The 27964-nt window shown below is 36.3% G+C and overlaps 1 protein-coding gene and 1 long non-coding RNA gene across 13 annotated transcripts in view; both read right to left on the minus strand.

Annotated features, from left to right (window-relative positions):
* The window catches only part of LOC147826407 (uncharacterized), a 55247-nt gene extending 27295 nt beyond the window's left edge, over window positions 1-27952 (minus strand). Inside the window, exon 1 of the long non-coding RNA XR_015439170.1 lies at window positions 113-27952. This is a non-coding gene — a long non-coding RNA (uncharacterized LOC147826407). The remainder of the gene's footprint in view (window positions 1-112) is intronic.
* Rbms3 (RNA binding motif single stranded interacting protein 3) overlaps window positions 1-27964 on the minus strand; it is a 1369918-nt gene that overhangs the window by 1292269 nt on the left and 49685 nt on the right. The gene's annotated exons all lie outside the window — the stretch shown is intronic.

Genomic DNA, 27964 nt, shown 5'->3' on the forward strand with positions numbered 1-27964 from the left:
ATGCCTAGCAATCTTTCTGTGAAACCTCTTCCTGTTCTTATCTGTCCCCTGTCACTAAGAGGGAACACTAATTTCAGGTTCCCAGATCCCTGGGTTTATTAAAAAGACCCACCTTTATGGAGAAGACTCGAAGTTGGTGGAGGATTATTCAAATAGCTTGTGAGTACTGTTTTTTATAGTGAATATCAAACCAAGTGAGGCTATTTGCTGTCTTAAATTGCCATTCACTCTGCAGTTAATAGAAACAAAGAATGGTTTGCTTTGGAAGGCAGAGGGAGCTAAATATTAACTTGTAATTCTTCTAACACCTTCATGATTAACCATGACACCAACTCTAGCCCTGCTTATGACCATGTACTTTCCAAACTTCTGTGCCAGTCAAATACAGGGAACAAATCCGTGGGAAATATTTGTAAGAGAAACTTTCAGGAAACTGTTTGTTAGGTCAAATTAAATACTCATAGTAATGTTTCTTCACAGCATTAAAATAATATGCACTGAAACAACTAGAAATAGCAGATTCTCCTTACAACCAACAGTTAATGAAAATGATGAAAACGTAGATAGTGATCTCAGATTCCATTAGCATTACCTAGTGAAGCACCATTCTACCATCACATTTCAAATAAATTAGCGTTATCACCATTAAACAACTCCAAAGCAAACAGTTTCTAGCAGTATTGATGACTAACTAAGACCATATAGCCTTCAATAGGTTCCAGTTGTCATTGTGACAGCTAATTTCCCAAGGACCTGCAGAGACTCATGAGTATCGCAGCCATAAATTGAGGTGTGAGGTAAGGTTTGACTTGCTTGCAGGGCATGGAGCAGAGTCAAGGTAAACATCAAATAAGAATGCCAGGATTCTTTAGGGATTTCACTAGCCTAACTGGGCAAGAGAGAAAAGTGGGTCCCTTCCTCACAGATTCTGATGAATAACTGGTCTTGGGAGATACCTCATAAACTGAAAGACGGATGGTCTTGCATTTGAGTGTCTTTGTCATCATGATGAGCTCTGTACTCTTGGGCAACTTACTTAAATTGTCTGAGCCTCAGTTTTCTAATCTATAAAAAGGGAACAGTACTATTTTGAGGATCATAGGTAACATGCAAAATTCTCAGCATACTCCCTGGCATCTAGTATAACTCCCAAATTGTGAGGTTATTATTAATAATCACTATACTTCAGGATTCCTGATAGTAAAACAGAAACCAGCATAACAGAGAAGGTTGCGCAGGATTCAAGAATTATAATATGCTTAAAATGTCATGCTGCTTAGTAACTAGTCCACAAAAATTCACAATATCTGAAATATTGATATGGCATCTAAAAGAGTTAATATCTTTTAGTGCTAAGTAATATTCCATTCAAATTTATTTAATCACACATTTTGTTATCAAATGTCTATCAAGTTCAACACAAAATATTAACTGAGTTGTTATATGACCAATATTTTTCAACTACAGCAAAGGACACCAGAAAGCCCTTTAATACTTATTTAAGAGAACGGGCATTACTTATTTATAAATGAAGCCTGAAATGAGTGGGTTGTTGTGTAGTGGTGCTATTTCTTGTTTTTATTTTTCTAAGTAGCATATGAAATTATTCTGTGTATGTATCTGAGTGGATATAAGCTGGACACATTACCAAAATAGTATTAAGTTGTCATGGTCTGATAGTTCTCTGTAACTTATCTGTGTGGTAACCTCTTATCTTGCCACCAAATGCCACCAATGTACAATGTGACTGCAAAAATTAAATACAAAAATGAAGAAAACATATGCAAATGTGGAAAAAATAATACTTTCATTTCAGTCCATTGATCTGAATTAGAAATTGAGTTTTTCCAATAAAGCTATTTTATATACGTATTGCTTCAGTTGAAAAATCCCAAATAAAAAAGATGAAAAGAGAGTTACATGGAGTTCATCATGGGTCTTGTCTTCTACACCATGGTTAATGCTTATGTTTCATAAAGAAAGTTTTAGTCCTATTACTAAAAGTGAAAGTGAGGAATTCATGAGAATAGAAAGCATTTCTGATACAGAGAGTATGAGCACTCAGATTCATGGAGAAGAGAGCAAAGAGAGAGAATGCAATTATTTGTATTATCAGTCTTCATGTTCCTGGTATTGGAAAGGATAAAAGAGGCCTTGCAAAAAGTTCCTGGAGGCACCACCCCAAATGTTTCAAATTACTATTCTGAATATTCATTAAATCACAAAAATATTCTATGCTGAACACAGTCTTTGATAGGTATCAATCAAAAGCACATTTTCTCACAAATGAAAACAGGAAAAAAACCAACACTGGCATCTTTGTTCTTCCTGATTCTTTTCTCTACAAAAATATTGCTTTAAATTACTGTTTATTCTCATAATGGACTGGGGTCTTTGAGGTCTTTGCTGCTTAAAGTGCTCTTAATGTACAGTCAATATACATGCAAAGTTTGCACTGATTATATGCAGCTCAAAAGATTTCAAACCATCTCCCTAGAAGCTTTCCTCTCTCTTCAGAATTCCCAAGAGTTTCCTACTGGCTGATTTTCAACAGAACACAACAGAGTCTCCTCTTGGAAATGGATTTCCCATAGAAATGGGCAACATCAAAGGACAACTCCCCAACAGGAGAGCACCTCTCTGATTTCACTGAACCATGATGCAAAGAACAAAAGCAATCTATTCACAGATACTGGAAATGTTACAGTAGCATTAAGCATGGCTCTAACCCTTCCCTCCTTTGCTTTCTTGGCCAGTTCTTCTTGTGGTCTCAACCTTTGCATTTTCCTGCACTTATTTCAAAAGTTCTCGGACCTCTCACTTGTCATATCTGTTAAATCAAATGGATTTGGTTGGTGTGTAGATTTCTTATGGCCTACTCAGCATTTGATAGAGTTAACTCTTAAAAATGTCTTCAATTCAGTTCCATTCTATATATACATCTTAGTGTTTTTGTGGCTCTCTTCCTATATATATTTGGCTGCTCACAGGGAATCTGCATCAGCCATCTCCCATCTCACCATGTACACTCATTCTCTCCTAGAGAGTACAATTAAGACATCAATTACCACTTATCAGTTGATGACCCCCAATCACTTCTGTAGCTTAAACCTTCCCTAGTCCTGGATACCTAATGTGGCCAATGTCTTCAAATAGAAAACACTTTATCAAATTCAACAGGTTACACTGCACACAGGGAACTCACCTTTATCTATGTCTTGAAAGTGTCTCCTTAAAGAAAAAGCTTATGACTACAGAGATAAATCATCTAATAAGTCAAACTAGTCTTTCCATAATCTAAACATATCTTCAAATTCTGACTTGTGCTTTTATTGCTTCTAAGTTTCTCATATTTATAAACACACACACATATATACATTATTATTTAGTTATATGAAAGCATATGCTGGAATTAGCTCAGGCCTTGATGGTCTTTGTGACTTCAAGAAATCCCGAAAATTAATTTAATTATGCATCACCTAATTTGTCTAAATCCTTATATTCACAATGCCCAAAAACAAGTAGACCAAGGGATAATCTGTAGTTTATAAGAAAAGACCACAATATTCATGGTTATTACCTCCCTCAAAATGAGACCACCCATCAAGGAAATCAGGTTATATTTTTAGGAAATAGTTATTAGAACATTCCAAACTAATATGATGAAAGGTGAGAGAATGTTCACTAATAAGTATTCTTGTGCAAAAAGCTGGGTGAGTCGAAAATGATATTAACAGGTCAAATCTGAATTTGCAGAGCAAGTGCCAAGTCAGAGAGGCCTGAGTCAGGTTAGCATCATGTTGACATTCATATGGAAGGTGATGCTTACAGGCAGAAAGTCATTACAGGCTAATCTTGTTTGAATACTGTATATAATTTGGGCACTCCATTTTTAACCTGTCAAAAAATGGGAAGTCAAAGTGATGAGAGTTGGACATGATGCTGGAGAAAAGGTTAAAATAATACATGTTTATTTTAAAAACAAAAACTTAGAGAAAGGACTAAGTCTACAAAGATAATATCCAAATTCTCAAAATAAACTCATCCTAATGTAATATTGATATATACTAATAAGATAAAATTTTAAATGAAATATATAATATGTACATGTTCCCCTAGGTGATCATGCATTTAAGCTGTTGTGTTGCAAGATAGGTACTTTCCAAGATGTTTGGGTATATAAAAGCAAGATATAGTGAGAATACTTTAAAAAAAGGACAACATCAAAAGCAAAAAACTAGGACTAGAGGTCCCATTTGACCCAGGTATTCCCCTCCTGGGTATCTTCCCAAAACAATTAAAAGAATCTTAGGGAAGTTGAAACCCAATTTCTCCAGCACCATTTATGAAAGAGACTATCTTTCCTCCAGTGAGGGTGTTCGGCTCCTTTGTTGAACATGAGGTGGCTGAGTGTGTCTGGAGTTGTTTCTGCATCTTCTAATCTGTTCCACTGGTCCTCCAGTCTGTTTCTTTGCTAGTACCATGCTGTTTTTATCACAACAGCTTTGTAGTATAGTTTCATGTTGGGCGTTGTGATACCCCCTGTCAAGTCTCTGTTACCTAGAATAGCTTTTGCTATTCTGGGTCTCTTCTTGTTCCAAATGAATTTTTGGATTGTTTTCTCAAGGTCCATGAAGTATGCTGCTAGGATTTGAATTGGGGTTGCATTGAATCAATATAGAAATTTTGGAAGTACGGCCATTTTCACTATGTTGATCCTTGCTACCCAGGAGCAAGGGATGTCTTTCCATTTTTGGATATCCTCTTCAATCTCTTTTTTCAAAGTGCTATAGTTTTCAGAGAAGAGGTCTTTGATTTCTTTTGTTAGGTTGATTCCTAGGTATTTCAGTTTCTTGGATGCTATTGTGAAAGGAATTGTTTGCCATATTTCTCTCTCAGTGAGTCTGTGGTTCGTGTAGAGGAAAGCTATTGATTTTTGTGTGTTGTCCTTGTATCCAGCTACTTTACTGAATTTCATTATTAAGTCAAGAAGACTTTTGGTGGAGTTCTTGGGGTCTTTGATATAGAGTATCATGTCATCTGCAAATAATGACAATTTGACTTCTTCATTTCCTACCTTTATTCCTTTTATTTTTTTCTCTTGTCTAATTGCCATGGCTAATGTTTCCAAAACTATATTGAACAGGAGTGGTGATAGTGAACATCCTTGTCTTGTTCCTGATTTTAGTGTGAAGGATGTCAGTTTTTGACCATTTAGTATGATATTGGCTGTTGGTTTTTCATAGATGGCTTTTATCAGATTGAGGTAGAGACCGTCTATTCCATTTATTCTAAAACTAGACCTATATCTCTCACCATGCACGAAACTAAATCTAAATGGATTAAAGATCTAAATATTAAAATGGAAATGCTGAACTGGCTGGAACAGAGGTTAGGTAGATTTCTTGAAGAGATTGGTGTAGGAAAAGACTTTATGAACAAAACCTCAGTTGCCCATGAACTAGCACAAACAATCAACAAGGGGGATCTCTTCTTATTAAAAAGCTTCTGCACAGCAAGAGAAACCACCAGCAGTGTGAAGAGACAGCACACAATGTGGGAAAAAATTTTCACCTGCTGTCCCTCAGACAAAGGTCTACTATCTCGAATCTATAAAGAACTTATAAAAATCAGACCTCCCAAATTGAAAGACCCAATCCAAAAATGGGCATCTGAAATAAACAGACATATCTCACACAAAGAAGTAGAAATAGCAAATAAACATATGAAAAAATCTTCAACATCACTGGTCATTCGAGAGATGCAAATGAAAACAACACTGAGATTCCACCTCACCCCAGAAAGAATGGCTGCTGTCATGAAATCAACCAATAACAAATGCTGGCGGGGCTGTGGGGAAAGAGGAACCCTGCTCCACTGCTGGTGGGAGTGTCGACTGGTGCAACCACTATGGAAATCAGTATGGAGATACCTCAAAGAACTAGGACTGGAAGTCCCATTTGACCCAGCTATTTCCCTGTTGGGCATCTTCCCCAAAGAATTAAAAGAATCATACCACAGTGATATATGTGCACCCATGTTCAGAGCAGTACAGTTTGTAATATCTAAAACTTAGAAACAGCCCAAATGCCCATTAACTGGAGACTGGATAAAGAAAATGTTTTTTTTAAATATATAAAATGGAGTACTACTCAGCCATCAAAAATGAGAAATTAGAGACATTTATTGCTAAATGGACGGACACTGAGGTGATACTCTTAAGTGAAATAAACAGGACACATGTGTAAATACCGAATAGTTTCTCTAGTGTGAGAAACTGAATGCGTAAATAAGGACTGAAAGGTATAATAGATAATGTGAAGTAGGAAGAAAAGGGGCAAAGGGGAAGGGGAAGTAGGAGGGTTAGTGGAAAGGAAAGAAGGTAATGGAATTAATATGAGAAAATGAAAAAAAGGAGACAAAGTCTTTGTAAATAGGGAGGGAAGGAGGGGTTGAAGGGAGGGCAAGGGAAGGGGGAAAAATAAGAACCAAGAGATTATGTAAATGTGCAATGATGAATGTCATTATATTGTGCACCTAAAATGTACCAATAAAATGATATAGAAGAAAAAGAAAGAATCATACCACAGTGATATATGTGTACTCATGTTTACAGCAGTACAGTTTGTAATAGCTAAAGCTTGGATACAGCCCAAGTGGCCATCAACTAGAAGCTGGATAAAGAAGATGTTTTTTTTTTATAAAATGGAGTACTACTCAGCCATAACGAATGAGAAACTAGAGACATTTATAGCTAAATAGATGCATATTGAGGCCATACTCTTAAGTGAAATAAATAAGACACACATGTGTAAATACCGAATAGTTTCTCTAGTGTGAGAAACTGATAGTGTAAATAAGGACTAAAAGGATTAATAACTAATAATTGATACTTTGAAGTAGGAAAAGGTCCAAAGGGGTAGGGGAAGTGGGAAGGGAAGGGGAAAGGAAAGAAGGGAAAGGAAAAATGATGAGAAAAGGAAAAAATGAAAACAAAGTCTTTGTAAATACAGAAGGGTGGAGGGGATGAAGGGATCACAGGGAATGGGTAAAAAATAAGAGCCAAGATACATCATGTATAGGTACAAGCACCCAAGGATAAATGTAAATGTACTGTATACCGAAAATGTACCAATAAAAGAATTTAAGCAGGAAAAAAAGCAAGTGTTTTGGAGGTTAGTATCCTCAGTTAAAAGTCTATTCACCAAAGAAAAGATGTCTGCTCCCAAAGGTAGAAATGCCATATTGTGGACATGGTAGGTCAGCATACAGAGAGAAGTGCCTGGAAGAAGATGTAATACAGAGAATAAATGCTACACAGTAAAGATAATGAGATTTCTTTGGTATAAGTATCAAAAACCGTATTATATGAAATCTAAAGAACATTATAAGAAGAAAAATTTACAGTAATCTTCACCTATTATCTTGTTTTGAGGTACAGAGAAGGAAAGAAATAAATATATTTCATTACCAATAACTTTTATAAATAGTGAAACCACAATCTTGTGTTTCTGAAGTACTAATTACTTGTCACCTGGCATGTCAAAACAGAAGCATAGAATCTTTAAAGTTAATTCACAGGAAAAAACAATTGACCATTTGCTAAAAGATATAAAGATAACTACTGGCAAGAAAAACTTTCTCTCAATATGCTTATGTATTCAAAAATTAAATAAAAATATGTGACAGGAGGAAAATATTCTAATATTAAAAATTGCTTTTAAAAAAAATCACCAAGAAGCATCATAGAATGAGGAATTTAAAAGAACTTAACCTTTCTGCTTGACTCATAGCAAAATTAAATTATATCTTCCCCAACCTGATTCTTCCCATGAAATCTATTCTGTTTAGGAGGAAGGTCAAGTACCAAGTGAGAATGATTTAGTGCTGCTCTTCAAATCCAATTCCATAATCACACTCTTGTCTCAAAATACCAGCTGGACATCAAAATTGAAAAGAAAAAAAAGGCAAAAAAATGCAGTCACACTCTCAAGAACATTATAAAGCTAAAATACAACCATTTCAAATTCTATCATCCTCAAGTACAAACAGAATTTTTATTCATCAAATATGAAGCAAACACAGAGCCTATTGCTAGCTCCACTGTGTTTTAGCATCTCACCTTTTCACACAGGCAGCAGAGTCCACTGCTTTTCACTAAAGAACTTGACTTCTTTTGAAAAACTGCAATGTTTACATTAAATTTCTTTTCTGCCCATGCATAATAGTCACTTGACTATAGAGAAAGTAAAATTTGACAACCAATGGTATTACTGGAGATACTTCAAAAACAGGCAGAGCTAAAATAGCCCAGTAAATGGCATTGCAGCTGTTTTGTTTATAATACTAATCTAGCAGCATCTTACACTAGGAAAATAAATCTTTAAAAATTTATTATGATTATTATGATTATTATGATTATTATGATTATTACTTTCATGATGATGCACTGTCAGGGATTTTGAAGAGAAAGATATTGTTTAAGCAGATGCCCTAAAGCAAAGCTGAAGCTAGGTCAGATGACTGTACAATTCTTTTGGAGTTAAAGAAATTGCCTCCCCTAGTTCTCTTTGCTAAAGCATTTCAGCAGCATCACACAGATTAAAATTATTCTTTATGGATAAATTAAGATTTTAAATAAACATTCTTGGGCAGAGAAAATTAACCAATGTGGCTAAACTGGATACCTATTATATGCCCTGCTTTTTGCCATGGTCATTACACAGAAATAGAGGAAAGGTTGTTCTGTTTAAGAAATCTATAATTGATAAAGGCAAGCAAAGAGAAAATAACCTATGTTAAAGAAAAAAAGCTTTTGCACAGCAGAAGAAAGAAAAAACAATAAAGCAACAACCTCCAAAACGGGAGAAAATATTTGCATATCATATACTTGAAAAGCATTAATATTAAAAATACATAAGGAATTAAAACAACTTAATGTCAAGAAAATGAATAATCCATTTTTTAAATCGGCAAAGGATCTGAATAGGCATGTCTCAAAAGAAGGCATACAAATAGCCATGAAGTACATGAAAAAATGCTCAAGATCACTAATCATCTGGGAAATACAAATTAAAATTAAAATCACAATGATGTAAACCTCATTCAATTAGAATGGTAATTATCAAAAAGACTAAAGATAACAAGTGTAGGTGAGGATATGAAGTGAATGGAACAACTGCATACTGTTGGGTAGACTGTAAATTAGTACAACTATTATGGAAAGCATTCTAGAGATTTCTTTCAAAAATTAGGAACAGAGTTATCATATGATTCACACTTTCCACAATTCTACTGACAAAGGAAATGAAATCAATATTTCAAAGAGATACCTGCATTCCAGTGTTCGCTGCAGCATTATCCACAATAGCCAAGAAATGGAATCAACTTAAGTGTCCATCAACAGATAAATAGATTTAAAAAATGTGGTACACAGACAAAATGAACTACTAGTCAGCCTTAAAAAAGAAGAAAATCTTGTCATTTGGGACAACATAGATGGATCTGGAGGAAATTTTGCTAAGTTAAAAAGGTCAGCCAAAGACAAATTCTGCATGATCTCACTTACATGTGCAATGTAAATAAAAAGTCCAACTCATAGAAATAGAGAGTGAAATGGTGGTTATCAGAGCCTTGGAGTTGAGCATTTGTTGACCAAAGGACACAAAACTTCAGTTAGGTAGGTGGAATAAATTCATGAAATCCATTGTACAACATGATAACTATAATTAAGAACAATGTGTCATATTCTTGAAAATCATTTCCAATTTTTTCATGACAAAAAAATTTAAGTGAGTAATGCATATATTAATAATTAGCTCAATTCAGCCATTCTGCAAGGTACCCATATTCTAAAACTCACACAAATGTATTCAATTTCATCAATTTAAAAATTAATAAATAAAATCAATGATCTAATTGTAGTAATCATATAACTTGAAGTCAAAAATCTAAAATACAGGACAAAATAAAATGTAAGTTGTTGTCAGGCAGTACATTATCTAACTTATAAGTTGAATAATCAAGTGGTAGAATGAATTCAAAGGAACAAGATATCTTTATGAGCTTAGCAGATTGGAATGAGCCTTGAAATAAGATTAAAAGTTCTAGTAGCTCTAGAAGAGAAGAAACCACAAAAGAGCTGGGAGAAAAGTCACATGAGCAGAACATAAAGGTAGAAGGGTCCATGTCCTATTTGAGAGGCGAAGAACACAGTGGGTTTGGTCTGCTCTCCCGAAGACAGATCAGAGTTGTTGAGGCCTAGATTCAAGTTTACATATAATGTACTAGATGTCAATAAGGCTGTCTGTCTAATACCATTCCTTTCCATTTCCTTGGCAACTGACAATTTTGCCTAGGTCTTTGACCATTGTGGCAGATATAGTTGATTGGCTAACACAATAGCCCTTCCTAACCTCTATTCAGTTGTTGCCTCTCACAGCAAAGTCTAATGAGCGCCTTGCTTATTTTCCCAGATTCCTTCACAGATAAAAACATTCAGAGTCCTCCTTCTGGCTGAAGAGTCATTAAAGGGAAAAGTCTGCTATAGGCTTCTGAAAAAAAATGAGAGACACCGAAGGAAGAGGCTGTCTTGCTAACATGTTCCTTTTTTTTTTTAACCTTAGATATGTATGTGAAATTTGGACCTCAGACAGCCACCTTGTGATGAAGAGATGACAAGCAAAAATATGAAAAGCCTATATAGAAAAGATCGAGTGAAAAACTATAATGCTACAGGGCGCTCTCACTAAAATAATGGCCAACCCTAATTGTAGATTCTTCTTATTAGAACAGTAAATAATACACATACCTCTAAATTTATCCATCATTAGTTAACACTATTTTGTTAAGTTTACCCAATTGTACCCCTAATATACCTGCCTACCCCCACCCTCTCTAATCCCAAATCTACAAAATTGCTTCTACAGAGGCCATGTTATTTTCAACTACTCTACTCTCAGGCTATAGTTAAGTGTTTAGGATAAGATACTGACCCAGGTCCTTTCCTGGAATTGTAGAGACAGTATCTGAGCAGGAAAGTCAGCCTTCTTACCTGCCTTATATCATATATGAGGTGTGATAAAAATACAGTGAATGTTTACATTTTTAAAAAATATTTTGCAGTGAAACACGCATTACACGTTGTCATTAATCCCCTTCAAAATGCTCCTCCTAATTTCAAACACACTTCATTGTTCTTGTTATTTTCTGAAGCAGTTCTAAAATCTTTCATGAGTGTCATTAGTTGTGCTGTCCAGGCTGCCTCAGTGTCCTAAACTGATACAAAATGTTTACCTTTCCTGGTCATTTTGACTTTGGGGAAGAACCAAAAGTTGCACAGGCCAGACCCAGGGGATAAGGTGGATAAAGATATATTGTAACATTTTTACAAGCCTGCATTTCCATTGGATGGCATTCAGCAGTAACATTTACTGTATTTTTGATCACATAGACACTCATGGAAAAGGACTTCCAGAACTGCTGAAGAAGTGACAAGAATGGCAGGATAAATGTGTTAGAAGCGAAGGGGTGTATTTTGAGGGGAATTAATGGTAATATGTATATTTTATTGTAATTTTTAAAAATTTAAACATCATTGTATATCTTGATCACACTCATAAGATATTAAACTTAGGTTCTCATCACCTTGGTTTTTTTCCTGAATAGAAAACAGGTTTACAATGATAAAGCCAACTCACAGTTCAATTCCTTGGTGCCAGCTGTTTCTGAGATGACCTGCACTTGTGGCTTTCAGTTTGGTGAGTTAACCATTCTTTGAATTCCAAATAAAACTAAATTGTTTGCCTAAATTAATTTTAAGTTACAGTTCCTTAATTTATAATCTCTCCAAAATGCAATGTATATATTTCATATTAATTCCTTACAGGAAAACTTTTCTATAATTTTTTTTCATTAAAAATAAAGAGCTAATATGAACTTTCCAGAATGTTAAAATACAAGAAAAACCTATTTTCTCCTGCACAAAAAATGAAAATGTTATCCTTTGACCAATAGATAGAGCTAAGATTTGAACCTAGAGTAACAATGTAAGGTAGTAAGTACTTCATCGGAATTCAAAGAATCTCTGTAAGTTAGCTACAATTTCCACTCCTATTTTGTAGATATGTAAATTGAGGATATGTGAGACTGGGTAAATTATTTAACCTCTCTGGAGCTCAATTTACATACCTATAAAATAGGAGTGGAAATTGTAGTAACCAGGGTTTTTGAGAATTAAATAAATCAACAAAGAACACAGAACAATGTAAGGTAATAAGTACTTTATAAATGTGAGTAAATATTCTAGGGCTTACACCAATATCCTAAAAATAATAAGATACCTGATTCATGAAAAACAATAAATGAATTTTCAGCTTTGGGTCCAAGAAGAAAATTAATCTCTTAAATATATACTGTGTACATAGCATTTTTCATAGTGCTTAAAATATTGTCTAATATTAACAGTTAAAACAAACCTATTAACAAGCTATAACTAACCTCTCTGGAGGCAAGAAAACCAAAGTTTAAGGAAAATTAAATAATATCTTCACGATGGCATAACCAGAATTTGAATTCAGCTGTAGGAACATTTACAAGAATTCAAACAACTACAGGAATAAGAATACAAGCAATAGATTGATTCTGTATAGTGGAGTAGAATGATTACCACTGGCTTAACTATAACACAAGAGTTAGGGATTAAAATCAGATTTTAAGACAAAATTAAATATGGACAAAGTGACCCTTGAATCATTTCTTAATTTATATTTCCAGCAGTGGGGTCCTTGAAAGCACAAAATGTAAGAAGTGATTCTTCTAATTTTTCTTTGTATTTTATAGTTTTTTTAAAGCATCAAGATGGGTATGTGGAGCCCCACGGGCAGAAGGATACACTTTGTGAGCCCATGTTCTTCTAAGTTGCCTTAGCTGCGTAAGTTCAGTGGGTGTGGTACAACTCTCCCTGTTGTCCAGGAGCTCTGTCTGAAGGGACATGTTTGCATGCTCTTGATAAGACTGTATACCTTCTCTCCCACTTCAAGAAAGAAAAGCAACTGAGTCAAGACCAGAACAGAAATTTTTAAAAAGGGACAAATACTCAAATATTTGCATTTCTTCTAAAGAATCAATTGTTTGCTTCTTAGCCTATGGGCATACTGCCTTTGTCCACCTCTATTTAGAATATCTCTTAAGACACTAGACAAATACTGCAGATGGAACACATCTGTTTACCATCACTTACTCAAGACCCCACAAATCATAACAGTGGAGAAATTTTGAGGCAAAAAAAGCCAGAGGAGGAATACAAACTTCGAAGGTTGGAAAGCACATGAGATTAGCACTCCAAATGAAGTGTCTCCCTGGTGGGGAATCTTCTTTCTAAGAGGATTTGTACTACAGACCTCCAATGGATCTAGGAGTCAGGGGCAATTTATACCTATGAAAGATGAGGGTACAGCAGAACACAGGAGGAATGGAAGAATATCAATATGAAAAGCCATGAGATTCCCAGACCACCTCTCCATTCCACGCAGACTCTCCCTGTGCTGTCACCCTAAGGGACCATACCCCAGCACTCACCCACTGTCATCTTTGCTGGCTAATGTCACAAAGGCTCCAGGCCAACTTTCCCTCCTGGGGCTCACATATGTTCCTCTACAGGACACACCTATACAGTCTTTGTTCCACTAAACTCTGGGTATAGCTCTCCATTTAATTGCATCTTTTATTTATCTCAACATTTACAACATAATAAACTCTCCTCTTCAGCAACACTATACATATAACCAGCTGGTTCTCAGACATTTGTTTTGGTCTCTTTCACCTTGTTTTGAAATTTGATCTTTTGTTACAAAACAAAAATTTGCATGAAACAGAATTTAATGTCCCATCAAACTTACATAATCAATATTACAAAAGTAAACCTTAATTCTTACAAACAGTATGATAGACCTCCAGTGGGGAGAGGGGAGAAGCTGATTTAGTTGAAGTGAAGAGGCTAGTTTTTAAAGAATGTCAACAATAAATCAAGAAACAATAGTAAAAGCATGTTTTTCTTCAAAATATAAAGCTAAAACTCAGGAAAAACAGCTTCAAAAGTTAAAAGTGGTTAACTCCAGAGAGTAGGAATTGAGCTGAGTGGAGCAACACAAAAATTCACTGGTAGATCTTACAGAAATCTACAATTTTTTTTGAGACAGGGTTTCATTATGTAGTCCAGGCTGGCCTTGTACACACACACACACACACACACACACACACACACACACACACACTCACATCTTTGAAGGAATCTATTTCCTTATTTAGTTGTTAATTCCACACACAGTTTTGATTTTACATCCTATCCTCTCCAAAATTGTTCAATGACCACATGGCTAAATCAAGTTCGGAAGTCAGTATGATTAACTACAATGCACACTTTAAACAAGTCTGAGAAAATCTATATTTAAATGCTATAAACTAGGCAATGACACATCAGTCTATAAAGTATTTCTCAAATGGATTCTTTCACACAGAGATCCTCTCATATATCTAAAATTACTCAATTGATTTTTTAAATGTGATTTACATAGAGCTTTACAGCAATATATTCATTGAATACAGGGAAGTAGGGCTATATTCAATCTGCAATTTCCATACTATCCTACTGAGGATGATACAATTACATGAGATTTCTACCTTTAAAAATCTTATAACAGTCTCTGGTTATATTTGAATCAAAATATCTTCTTTCCAAAAACATTTTTTAAGTGGGGCTATAACCATTATTATATAGCTTTAAGCTTAGAAGTTAAAATGAGTACTTTGTGAATCATTTTCTTGTGTTTAGAGTAGCTTAGACAACACAATCACAAACATTATTAGAAGTGTGATCAACCCCACTGAGAATTTCTGGCAATAAATGGCTTTAGAAAAGCTAGCTGTTAAAACTTCACTGTCAACATCTAGCTGCCTGTTTTCCCTTCTATCTACAAAGATTTCTCTCAGATAATGTTTTGTTTGATAACTTCCACGGGCCTATATATTCTGGAGTTGTTGAAAAACATTCAAATTTGTTTTTCACTAAATCACAGTGACTTTGGCCTCCTGTGTTTAACACATCATAAGGTTTTAAATTATGTTTTTTCCCCTGCAAAGGAACACAGATCTAGAAGTTTTTACACACATTCACTGGTTTTCCTATATCTATTCCCATAGACCTACAGAGATGTATAAAACTACCAAAAAACTTATGTATTACTGCATAGTACTATATACTACACAGACAGCTCTCAAAAATGGAGTCTGAAAATTATTTTCTTTACTTTTAAAAGGGTGAACTGTGTGATATTTAATCTAGTTTTCAGAAAATCATTTCCAACCTCAGATAGTGATTATAATAATTAGAGTGGCTAAACTGAAAATTTATCAGATAATGCCGGTATGCTTAGAGAAATTATATATTCACTGCCATTGCATCCATGGTTCTATTCAGCTATGTTACAATTCTAAATTTACATTACATGAGTTAATTATCAAAACTAAAACACAAATTGTTTAATAAAGAATTTTTCGTTAACTAACAAGTATACACTACATTAATGCTGCCCTCCTCCTTCTAAAGCTTTCTCCAAGTGTTCTGGAGTATACTGTGCTGGAAGTTTAAAGCTTATAAAATCAATCTCCTAGGCAGAGACAAAAGTGTATACAACAGCTATGAATAAAACATCAACACTGAAATCAGGCAGTGATTCCAGATTTCCATCCTGAACTTTAAGGTATATTTGCCATAAACGCACTAATTTGAGATAAAAGAACATACAAAAATTTGACATTAATTGTGCTCATGAGAAAGCAGGGTAGTATAATCATCAGCTCAGGAACTGCTGAAATGTCTCGCTAGTGTCTCTCACTATAAGGTCTCATGAAGAAGTGGCGGAGCAGAGCATCAAGAATGGGAGAAAACTACTTGGAATCAACTCCTCCTCTATGGATAAGAGCAAAGAGCCCAGAGCACTCTTCAGTTAGAAAACAACTTCCAGGCAGCATTGCTGAACATGGGCCACAGGAAAACTTGGCTGTGCAAAGACAAGGTGGACAGCTTCATCCAACGGTCCCTGAACAACAGGGCCTCTCTGGAGCCTTTGTTACTCACCAAAAGCACAAAAGCCCAGGGCAAGGAAAGCAAGGTTGATTCAATGTCAGGAAACACATTGATATGATTTCCTCATGTTGATAAATTATAGGGTAGAAATCACTTGATGATGCAGACAAATGGCCAAAGGTATTTGATAAAATGTAATATCTATCCCTAATTAAAAATTTTTTTAAACTGGAAAAGCAGATACCTCTATAATACAGTATCCTTAAAGGTGAGAAAGTAGAAGAAATCCAATTGAAAGAAAGATTAAAAACTCAAGGATGAATGTTGGAAGTTATGCTAACTCAGAATATCAAAATTAAAGAAATGACAAACATCTTTTGGAGACTGTTTGGCAACATATCAGTCTTACAAAAGTCCAGAACCTTTAACTAACCAACTCCATTTCTAGGTCTTTTCCCTCTGAGGCAATCAGGTATATGCATGAATGCACAGGCGTCTGTTTAAAAAAAAAAGTGTAGAAAAACTTGAACATTGAACAACCAAATTAATACATATGTATGCCCATATATTATTATCCAAGTATCTATTAAAATACCATATGTCATTTAAAATGTTACCCAAACAACATAAGGATATGGGTAAATGACTGCTGTATTTTTAAATGAAATAAACTGTATAGCAATATGCTCATTTTCTTAAAAGTGTCTATACATAGATAACAGAAAAACAATGTGTCTAAAGTTTTAACAGTGAAGGTAAAATTATAAATTTCTTTGTACTTTTATATTTTCCATATTCATCTAAAATAAATATCTATCTTTTATGAATTCTGAACCAACATTACACATAAAGGGTCTCTTCTCAGCACAAAGGGCTTGATGAAGTTGCCATCAATAGGGCTCCTTACAAGTGATAGCAATGGAAATACAAGTAAAGACAAAAAGGTAGTACTGATGACTCTATGCTTGGGAATTCTTGGTTACCCAGGATAGGAATAAATGGAGTATACCCAAATGCAAAACACTGTATAATGCTCATGTTACCAGCAAATTTGGATCTTGCCAAATGCAAGATCCTATTAAAACAGGTTGTGACAGCTGTTCTAGTTTAATTCAACAACTCCCAAAATACACTGTGAAGAATGCCCTGTCAGAATATGCTATAACATATTGTCCTGGCTGGTTCCTACCACTGGTTCTGAGCACACACACTTGCTAGGGAAAAGCTCTGTGACATTCAAAGCAGAGGTACATAAAGTTTTCTGTGCAGTGTTTGCCAGAATGCAGGCCTTGGAGCACAACCATGAGGAGCATTGTGGGGCGTGGCTCTGAAGAGAACTGCAGAGGGCATGAGTCCAAATGATGCTCTGGTCACAACCAGAAACAAAGCAAGAAAGTTTATGCCCAAATGCAACAGATTGTGTTGTGTGTCAGAACTCTGCAGACATCATGCATTACCTCTGAAAGGAGAAGAAGATGCTTCCAGTAGCTGGCTCTCCACACAAAGAGAACATTACTCTAGCCAGGGTGATGTGTAAGACAGGTGCTGCTGCTAGACAAGACTGTACAGTCTAGGATAAAATCTAAGAATGATATTTAAACAAGAGGTGGAAACTGTCCCCAAATGGCACATGTCCGGAAATAGGTTGATTTCCTCGAATGCTATGAAGACCTTCCAGATTAAGATGAATTTATTAACTAAGAAAAAAGTCAAGGGCCAGGGATTTAGCTCAGTGGTTCTGCCACCTGCCTCGCAAATGCAAGGACCTGAGTTCGATCCCTGGTACACAAAAAAAAAAAGTCAAGTAGTTTAAAACTCTTTAGATCTAGTTTACCATTTGTTCATGACCCACATAGTTCTAAAGATAGAATTCAACCTCTTTAGGTTAAAGATTTGGGGCAAAAAATGGTGAAGATGCTTTCAAAAAAATTAATTATATCTATGAAATATCAAAACTCATGTGGGCATTTGCACACACAATTTTCAAAAGCAAATAACCTACAACTTTTATAAATAAAGCAAACATTTTTCTATACATTTTTATATCCATTAAATGTTAAAACTCTGACATATGCATCTAAAATCAGAATGCTTTCTTCCATATAATGATGTAGTGTAGAGTTCCTCACCATTGTCACTATTGGCTGGATAATTCTTTGTAGTTGGGGCTGTCCTGTGTATTATTTAATAATTAATAATAATAATAAATTTTATTATTAATAATAATGATAACTTTGTATTGTGACAATAAAAAAGGTCCCCTTTGGGGAAAAAAATGCCTTCCCCAATTTGGGAAACATAGAACCAATGGCATTTTGACCACTTCATGGGTATTTCACTTCTACACAATTCAATCATTAGGGACCTTCTAAAGAACCAGTCAGGTGCTCAGAATTAAATTTGAAGAGAATAACAATATGCTTTTTAGTTCTCTGCTGTGATTTAACCTAATTTGAATAAAATTTAAAATTTACTAGAGGGTATGTTGAAGAATGAATTTTTATCACAAAAATAAAACTATCTTACACATTTTACAGAAAATTTCACTCATTCTTTTGTTTTCCTATGGTTATAAAAAAATAGACAAATGCTAAAAGTAAAAGTATACAATGGTTTTGCCAACAAAGACCACTCCATAATTAGCATATTAAAATGAATGTATATGCATGAAATTAACAGATTCAATGTTAGGTGCAACAAGAAAGTTCTCCTTGGAGAAAATAACCATAAAGTATGAATAAAGGGGCCTCTGTCATGATTACTTAATCATTGTACAGAAACATGTTTATATCTTTATTCTTTGCTCTAATTTCTACTTGTATTTTTAAACAGATTTAGGTAGAATTTAGAGAAATCTAATTTTAGAAATATTTTTAGAAATACTACATTTTCTCATCCCTAACATGGAGTATATACTTCAGACACCAAGCCCTTTAGAGATTTCTTAAGAATGACCCTTTCATCATAAAGGAAGCAAGCTTTTAGGATACACTGATGTGAAAAAATTGGTCAAGATTAGACAAGAGATTAGAAAGTATGAAGCTCCTTTGTAAAAATGTTTTTCCCTTACAAACCAAATGAACAGCCAATCCTCATCTACCTGAAACTTTTAATTATTTATTATATCATTGTTTTATTTAGAGAACTTTGTTATCTTTATTTTAGTTTCTTCTTGAATTTCTTTCTTTCCTTCTTCCTAAACCCTGGATTCTTAGTTTCATCCCTGTACTCCTCATTTTCTACATTTTTTTCTCAGAAACTTTAGGCACACTGACACTGAAAATAGTAAGGAAACAAAGTATTCTATGGAGACCTTCCCAAGTTAAAAGCTCTGGAACAGGTAGTGAGTAAATAATGAGGTTCTGCCTTTGATAAGCCAAGGCTAGTGGTGAATACAAACATAAAGTCAAGCAGAGGTAAATATGAGCCCATGGACCACCTGAGGAAACCCTTTCTCGATTCCTCCAAACAATGAGCAAAACATTTTCCTCCTTGTACCAACACTTCAATTAACAGGCAGCTTAGTGAGGTGGGTCAGGTGTGTGGGCTCTGGAGTATCACTGCCTGGTTCTTCGCTTCATCATATATATCTATAGGGTTCCACATCTCCTAGACTCAACTCTACCATCTCAAACTGCCATCCTAGAACTGCTTTAAACTACATCAACGGCCAAGGCAATTTCACATGGCCCAAGTAATACAAAATGGGAGTATTAGTCAAAACAACTCTTGAGGGATTACTGCAAAAATCAAATGAAAACACAATAGCAAATTATATGAAACATATGAAGCACAGAGTAAACAGACAATACAAATTTTTACAATGACTATGTTTTTACAATCCTTTTCCCTCCACAGATTTAAATTTCTCACATCTGAGTTTACTCCACTCTAATACCAACACCTACAACAGTGCAAGACACAAATGTTAATAAATGTTTGTTAGTAATAGAATTCATGACATAGAATTGAGAGGGACTTAAGGTCACAGCACAATGAATCCCAAAAAGTCAAGAGAATTTGTACAAAGAAGGTGGACCATACAATTAGCAATAGTCAAATGTCTAGAAAGGAATAGGGACCATTTTTAAGTTGTGAATGAAGAACTTGGGAGGGGGACAAGAGAAGGCTGGCTAGGGCCTTCAGCTCTAAAAAATGATTGGTCTGCAGGAGCAAAAGCCATCCATCCTTGGGCCAATGCACCTCTTTAGAAGCCTGTATTTACAGGTGGAACATAGGTTAGATTTCAGTCTCACTTACCAAGGATCAGGAGCTTTGGGCAATACACAGCCAACCAAAGCAGATATGAGTGGGCTCCCTCAGAGGCAGCAGAGGACTTCACTCTTGAAAGCTTCTCAGGATTTGATTTTACTTGAGTAAGTGCCAACCATAAGCAAAGTGTTTTCCTCACTACTCCAGGCAGCTATTCACCTACAGATCCAAAACTAGCAGAACAGTACAGCACAGGGTTTGAGTCTCAGCTCTGCTGCCTAAGTAGACCTTGGCCAAGTTAAATTTAACCTCTCTGCACTCTAGTCTCTCCATGTCAAAAATGGTGAGGATATCTCTCACCTGCTGCTGTAAGAAGCAGGTCGCATAATCATGTGTGAAGCTCTCAGCACAGTGCCAGACCCAGGGGACCAGTTACCTGGCAGATATCCTCCACTATGCTATAGACCTTTCTGAGTCTTAACTTGTAGATGGCAGGTAGTGGGACTTAACTTCCCCAGTTGTGTGAGCCAATGCCTTATACTAATTCTCCCCTCCTCCTCCTCCCTCCCACTCCGCTCTCTATTGGTTCTGTTTCTCTAGAGATCCTTGACTAATTTAGCCTTGAAGCTGCTTTAAGTTTTATTCACTGAAACACAATTCCTCTCTGGCTGAGGTTAGAATTAATTTATTGCATTCAAATGAAATATTTATGGAATCTATGGGGCCCGGTGCTAAATGGTGTACAGGCTATAGTTCTGAAAGTGTCTGCTCATCTTCCCCAAACTGTAGGTGTAATGGTTTAGGTATCAACTTGGCTAGATTAGAGTACCCAGTTATTTAATCAAAAACTAAGCTAGGTATCACTGTGAAGGTCTTTTTTAGACACAGCATTTATCATCTTTGGTTCTGTTCATGGTTTCAGGCATGCACTAGGGTCTTAGCAAGTAACCATCATAGATAAGAGGGCACTAGGTAAACATCTACTGGTTGGATCTTCCTGAAGAAGCCTGACTGACACACTGGACCTGCTCTTCCTCCAGGAATTAGACATAGTCTACTCTTGTTTGTATTTTATTGCCCTTATTGTTGTAAAAGAATTTGAGCCAGTATTTAAAAATTCATTAGGTTTCAGATCATAAACTAGATTTTCCAGTTCCCTTTGAAGTACTGGGACATCTGGAAACACTGTGGGGGGTGGGTTTGGAGGCTATATCTTTTGGAAGGAGCTGGTGTTCCCCTGTCCATCCTCACCCGACACCGTGTCCTCACTTGTCCCACCTGCATCCTCCTTTCATTAAAGTTAACCACTTGTACCCTGTTATCCTTTAGTTTGGGGAAGAAATCAAAGGAGGCATTTGATCTCATCCCACTGGCCAACAGACAAGTACGGTGAATTGCAGGGAGCTGTGGGTTGGACTCAGACTCCAGTAAAACCAGCAGGCTGTTCTCTTCCATCCTTGTGCTCTTCACGTCCCAGCAGGAGCTCAATGAGGACTTGGCCAACTGCGGCTCCCTTCTCTCCAGTTCCTTCATCAGACATGAGCAGAGCCAAGCAGAATGTGCTCAGGGGAAAGACAAACTACTCATTTTCCTAACTGTTAGCAGTTCCCACCATAGATTCAATGGGATCATGAGTTGAAAAATCTTAGCTAAGAAGGCAGTTAGAAATTATGTGGGGCTTCTACTTTTAAATTCCTTCGGCTAACCTACATGTAGATGATGCTAAAATCCATCATTAGTAAGAGATGTTTTTAATGTTCATATTCTGGTATGGATGAAAGGCTGAATGAGTCAGTCATGTGATTGTGAAACTACCTGAAAACAAAAGCAAACTGGTCTGAAGTGTGGAGATCACAGAGCTGCATGACAGAAGAGGAAATATATTGTCATATTATGACACATCTACATTTTGAGCAAGACAGCATTAAAACAGGCATTTTTTAACTTTCCTTATTCCCTTTCTGCTCTGATAATTATAACCAACCATGGAATCTTGAGTTTACTATCATGGTCACTACTAAATTCTACAGTGCCTGTATGCAAATTAGAGGAAAGTGCCCTCCAGGGGCAGAAGAACTGGTACCATATGCCTATCTGCAGGGAGAAGAGTCCCATGGACACTTGGCTTGGGCAATGGAGAATACTACTGTGCCATAGGTTCATTCTCCCCTGGTTCAGTAGAGCCCCTTACTGAGGCTCAGGTTTGGTGAAAGAAACATGGGCTGAATATCAGTGTCAATCTCCCTTCCTGTCTGGATGCCTCGATACAGTGCCAAAATCACACAAATAGAGTAAATACTCCTAACAGCAGGATAAAACATAGTAGCTTTTTGTCTACAGTAAGATGCAGAGGAAGAAAGGAAAAGGAAGAGCAAATTCTTTATATGAATAGTTGCTACACATATTTTATGACAGAGCAGACACTAAAATCATTTGTTCATCTGTTCATTCAATGAGCACCTAACATATGTTAGTCAGGATTCAAAGGCATCTCAGATGTAATCCCTCAAGATCCCAAGGAAAAGGATGTGTCAACAAGAGTGTGTCAGGTATAATGACTTCAGAAAAACATTAGGAATATTGGAATTATTGGTGGTGGAAAGGCTCCTGAAGTTTAGCTACCTCATGCTTATGCTTTCTAAATTTTGCCCTTAAGGGAATTTTTGAAGGTCCTCACTGTGTATGTATATGCTGCTTAGAAAATGCAGGACTGAAAAATGGGAATTAAAACCAATATATTGTGTTTGTAGTCACCTATTTCCTTAGAAAGCCCGCAGGGAAGACAGCTAATTTAAAAAGAAGTAAGCACTGAAGTCCAGGATTAGGTGGTGAAAAATGTTCTCTAAAATCAGTCCAACTGGCTGTGTTGGTAAACAAAAAAGATTCCTTCCTTCTCTTGCAACATAGCAAATCAAGATACAAATGGTTTGAATATAATTCATGAATGCAAGGGATAAAATATTTGGAAAGTGAATTTAAGTGTCCATCCTATATTTTTAGTTATTGTCCAATCTGAAGAACCAGAAATTGGCTTCTTAATTACTCTAAAAAAATTCTCTATAGTCCATGTGGCAACTATCCCATATTCAGCTCCATCCTCTCTTTCAAAATGTATTCCCATCAGGAATAAAGGGATACTAATTGCAATAGATAATAGTTGTTTAAAAGGTTACAACATGCCAGGCACTCTTCTAGGCCTATTGTAATAATTCACCAAACTTTCAGAGCTTCTCCTTTTTCCTGATAAAATCATGTACAGAGTTTAAGTGATTTTCCCAGGAGCACAGAAATAACTAGCAGCCCTAGGATTTAAACCAAGGCTGTCTGGCTTCAGAATCTGCACTATCAAACACAACACCTTATGCCTCTGTAATGACCAGTATCATCCTATTACGCTCACCATAATGAGTTGTAATTATCGGCTGAGGCATCCAACTCCCCAGCAGCATTATGTGCTCCTTGAGGACAGACTTTCCAACCCTAAGCACCTGCAACCTATGAAGTATCCCATAAATATTTGCTAAATAAATGAATGATATTTATGCTTATGGTTCTAGCTTAAAAATATAGATATAGATATAGATATAGATATAGATATCCCTACTTTAAAAACATACTACATAGACCACAGGAAACATGCTAAATTAAGTAAAACACAGAAGTTAAAAGCAAAAAACCCTAAGTAGGCATAAGTCTTGTGAAGTTGCCCAGGATGTTCTGGGCGCATACACTGTTCATCCATACAGCAGGAAGCTGGCAACAAAAGAGGGATAGAATCTTTTAGATGGAGATGCCCAAAATAGCACTGAAGAAAGGCGGGAAGGGAAGCAACAAAATATTCTGATCATTCTGTAATTCGGTCCCAGTTAAAGAACATCTCCTTCTTACAAGCTTTTGGGGATCAGTGCAAGATGCAGCAGGAATTTCACTGACCAATAGTGCAGAGGGACAGGGAAAGGAAGAAGAAGGGAGAGATGAAATGAAGGTGGAAAGAAGGAATGTCATCTGCCTTTATGAAGCATGGCCTGTCAGTAAACATGGGTGGAACCTGAAAATAGAACACAAAAGTTAACCACAGCATCCTGAACCAGAAACCCAAAAGAACCATTCAGAGTACAGAGAACATCACCAAAACCAGTTAGCACTATCAAAACACAATCACTACCCATTTATGCAAATGCAAATTTTTTCCTGTTTTGCTCTCAAAGAAAACTAGATATAAAAACTCTACCCCAATATGGTCCCAAAAGAATTAAAAGCATCATATCACAACAATATATCCACACCCATGTTTATAGCTGCACAGTTTGTAATAGCTAAATCTTAGAAAATGCTCAAATGCCCATCAACTGATGGCTGGATAAAGAAGATTTTTTTTTTTATATAAAATGGAGTATGACTCAGCCATAAAGAAAGACAAACTAGAGACATTTATAGCTAGGTGAATGCAACCTGAGGCCATACTCTTAAGTGAAATAAATAAGACACACACGTGTAAATACCGAATTGTTTCTCTGGTATGAGAAACTGAAAATGTAAATGAGGACCAAAATAATAATAATAATAATAATAATAATAGATATTATGAAATAGGAATAAAATGTTCAAAGGTGAAGGGAAACTAGAAAGCTGGGTGGGGGAAAGAAAAGAGGAGAAAGAAAAAGAATGAAAAAAAAGGAAAAATGGAAACAAAGCTTATGTAAATAGGGAGGAGTAGGTGTGTTGAAGGGAGGGCAGGGGAATGGGAAAAAATAAGAACCAAGATACATCATGTAAAGATACAAATTCTCAATGATGAATGTGATCACAATGTATACCTAAAATGTACCAATAAACTTAATTAAAAATAAAACCCTCTAGAAAAGGAACAGAAAATGGTGTGAATGGAACAATGAATGGACTGCTCAAGTGGAACAGACTCTCCTGGTTATAGAAAAGAGAAATCTACATAATGAATTAGAAACTCATTGATCAATGTCCCCAAAGAAATCTGCTTTTTCCTCTATCTTTCAGAGTTAGAGATTTTTTCTGTTCTTGAAAATAATTTCTGCTCTTTGATTCTAAAAAACAAAACAAACAAAAAAAACTACCCCAAAACTGGCTTGTATTCTTTCCTGTCAAGAGAGGGTAGTTTGAGGCTCTTAAAGCTTTAAAAAGCCTTATGAATGCAGAAAGTGAGAGAATGCTTCCCAAAGAAAAAAATAAAGAAATTCTTCATGAAAAGCCATGCAAGACGTATCAAGAGCCTAATGAAATCTGATTCCAATCATCGTCAAATCCTACAGACTCCTCCATTCTTCTCCTGTACCAGACCTATGAATCCACAGTTCCATCAGAAGAGAACAGAATAGAAATTAGCAGGGTGCTCAGTGTGATCTGGTCGGAGATTTCCCTATCATTGCAGTAACCACGGCCTGTTACCCATGTGTACAGCGCCTCTTGCCACCAAACACTTGCTTTCCAAACAGCAGCCAACCTCATTTAAATATCCCCCTTGTAGTTATAAAACATTTACCTCATGCCTAGTATTTTAAAAATTGTAATACTTACACAGCACTATTTGAATCAGTATAACCATCACATCCCTTTTCTCACTAGAGGGATCTACAATGGGAAGCGAAATTACAGCAAGAAGGTGGATGGTGACCACTGAACCCCCACAATAGTCTTTAAGAACCCAGAAAGCCATGTGTAGAGCAGCTCCTGCTTATCTCATTCCTCCTCCTGTATTCCTGGGTGCTGTCTAGCAGACTGGCCTCTTTCTGTAATTCAGTCACACTTAAGAATTTAATAGTGCGGCTTCACTCTGAAATACCACTTTCCCAGATATTTCCCCTTTGGAGAAGAGGCGGGATTGCTAGGCATGGAACCAAGGGCTTCATGCATGGAAGCACATGCATGCAGCTCATGAGCTGCACCCTGAGTAGCTCATATTACCCTTTCTTGAATTCAGTTTAATAGTTTATTCTCCTGATCTAAAATTACCTTGATCTTTGATTTGTTTACTTCTTCATTATTATTTTGTTAGGTTCCAGGCAATAAATAGATAATTAAAAATTAGATAGTTTAAGGATGTCTTAATAAAGGTGGTATTTACTAAAGTAGGGCAAAGTTGGAGAAACCATAGGGAGGGGCAGCACCCAAGGCCTAGGGGCAGTGAGGGACATGAGTGTTCCAGGCCTGGAGGAGCAGATGCTGGCATAAAAAGGAAGAGAGTGTTTTATACTCCATTGACCCCCAGCAAGAGCTGTGACCTTCAAACTCTGTTTCACCTAATCCAAAGAGGCCCCAAGGAGAAGAAGCAAGAGAACAAACGGCTCAAATTCCATCCTCCATTGCCCCCTGATATCCAGCGGCAGCTCCCCACTTGCCAAGCCTGGCAAGAAGAGGGCAAAGAATCTGTTGATGAAAGCCAAGGGTCATCAATTTCTTCTCTGTAAAATGCCAGATAATAAATGTTTCAGGCCTAGTGTGCCAGAGGGTGTTTTGGGCAGTTACTAGTTCTGCTGTTTTAGGTCAGAAAGCATATATGGAGGACAGTTTGCAATTGGATGTGGTGGGATACCAATGAGACTTTACCAATGCAACTTGGAATTTTATATGATTCTCATCTATCATAAAACATCATTCTTTTGATTTTTTTACCTTAAAAAGATCCTTCTTAGTTCATAACCATGTGAGAATAGGCACCAAGCTAGATTTAACCAGTGGGTGGCAGTCTGCTGGTCCCTGACACAGACCTGGATCTGAAGTAGCTAAGAGAAAATGTCAGCACCTCTATCCTCCCACACTCCAACAAAATACCAGGAAAGCAGTGACCTTGCTATATACCCAGCACAATATATGGGGTCTGAAGTGACCTAAGTGCTCAACAAAAAATTGTTGAATGACTCATCACATGAGTTTTCTGTTGGTTATTTCATTACATGGTCAAAATAACTGCAACTATCAAGACCCCCTGAAAGCTCACTAAATCCCACTCCCTGAAAAAAAATCTGAAACATTATCACATAGCATTTCTATTTTTATTATACAACTAGCAAATCATGTGGCAGGCGTAGAGTACTCAAAGGATATACACGGGCAGGGGGAGTAAGCATCTTAATATATTGCCTATCAGGACCCTAGAGCACTTCATCCAAAGTGTGATTTCAGTAAAAAATGATACAAAGGGAGTAAAAGAATGTTTTCCTTTGCCTTAAACTAGAAGCAGGGCTGGGACTAAGCCTCAGGGACTCTGTATGCTTGACTATTGATTCACCTTCTAATCAAAACGGATAAATGTGCCCACTCAGGCTGCAGCTAAACAAAGAATGAGGGACATAGGTGGGAAATTCCTGGACAAGTTTAGGCTGTTCTGATTTTAACACAACAGTGCCCTGGTCCTGGGAAGGTGATGCTTCCTTGCACTGGGTAAAGGATGCTGTTATTTGGTATTGCCCTTAAGCCACATCAGGAAAATCTAAATTTGTACTGACAACAACAGTTTTTACAGCAACTCACTGTTCAATTAGATAATAAAAACATTCATCCTGAATAAAAAGGAGAAAAATAAAAGACACGACTTTTACCATATTGAATATTAAATAATACAATGACAATGAGCATTTTTATAGCACTTGAGTGCCATACACTGTTTTCAGACGCACACAAATACTATATATAAAA

Source organism: Heterocephalus glaber, unplaced genomic scaffold, assembly GCF_053883595.1.
Source record: "Heterocephalus glaber isolate CG9 unplaced genomic scaffold, H.glaber_assembly_v1.0 deba00001472, whole genome shotgun sequence".
In the NCBI taxonomy this organism is placed as follows: Eukaryota; Metazoa; Chordata; class Mammalia; order Rodentia; family Bathyergidae; genus Heterocephalus; species Heterocephalus glaber.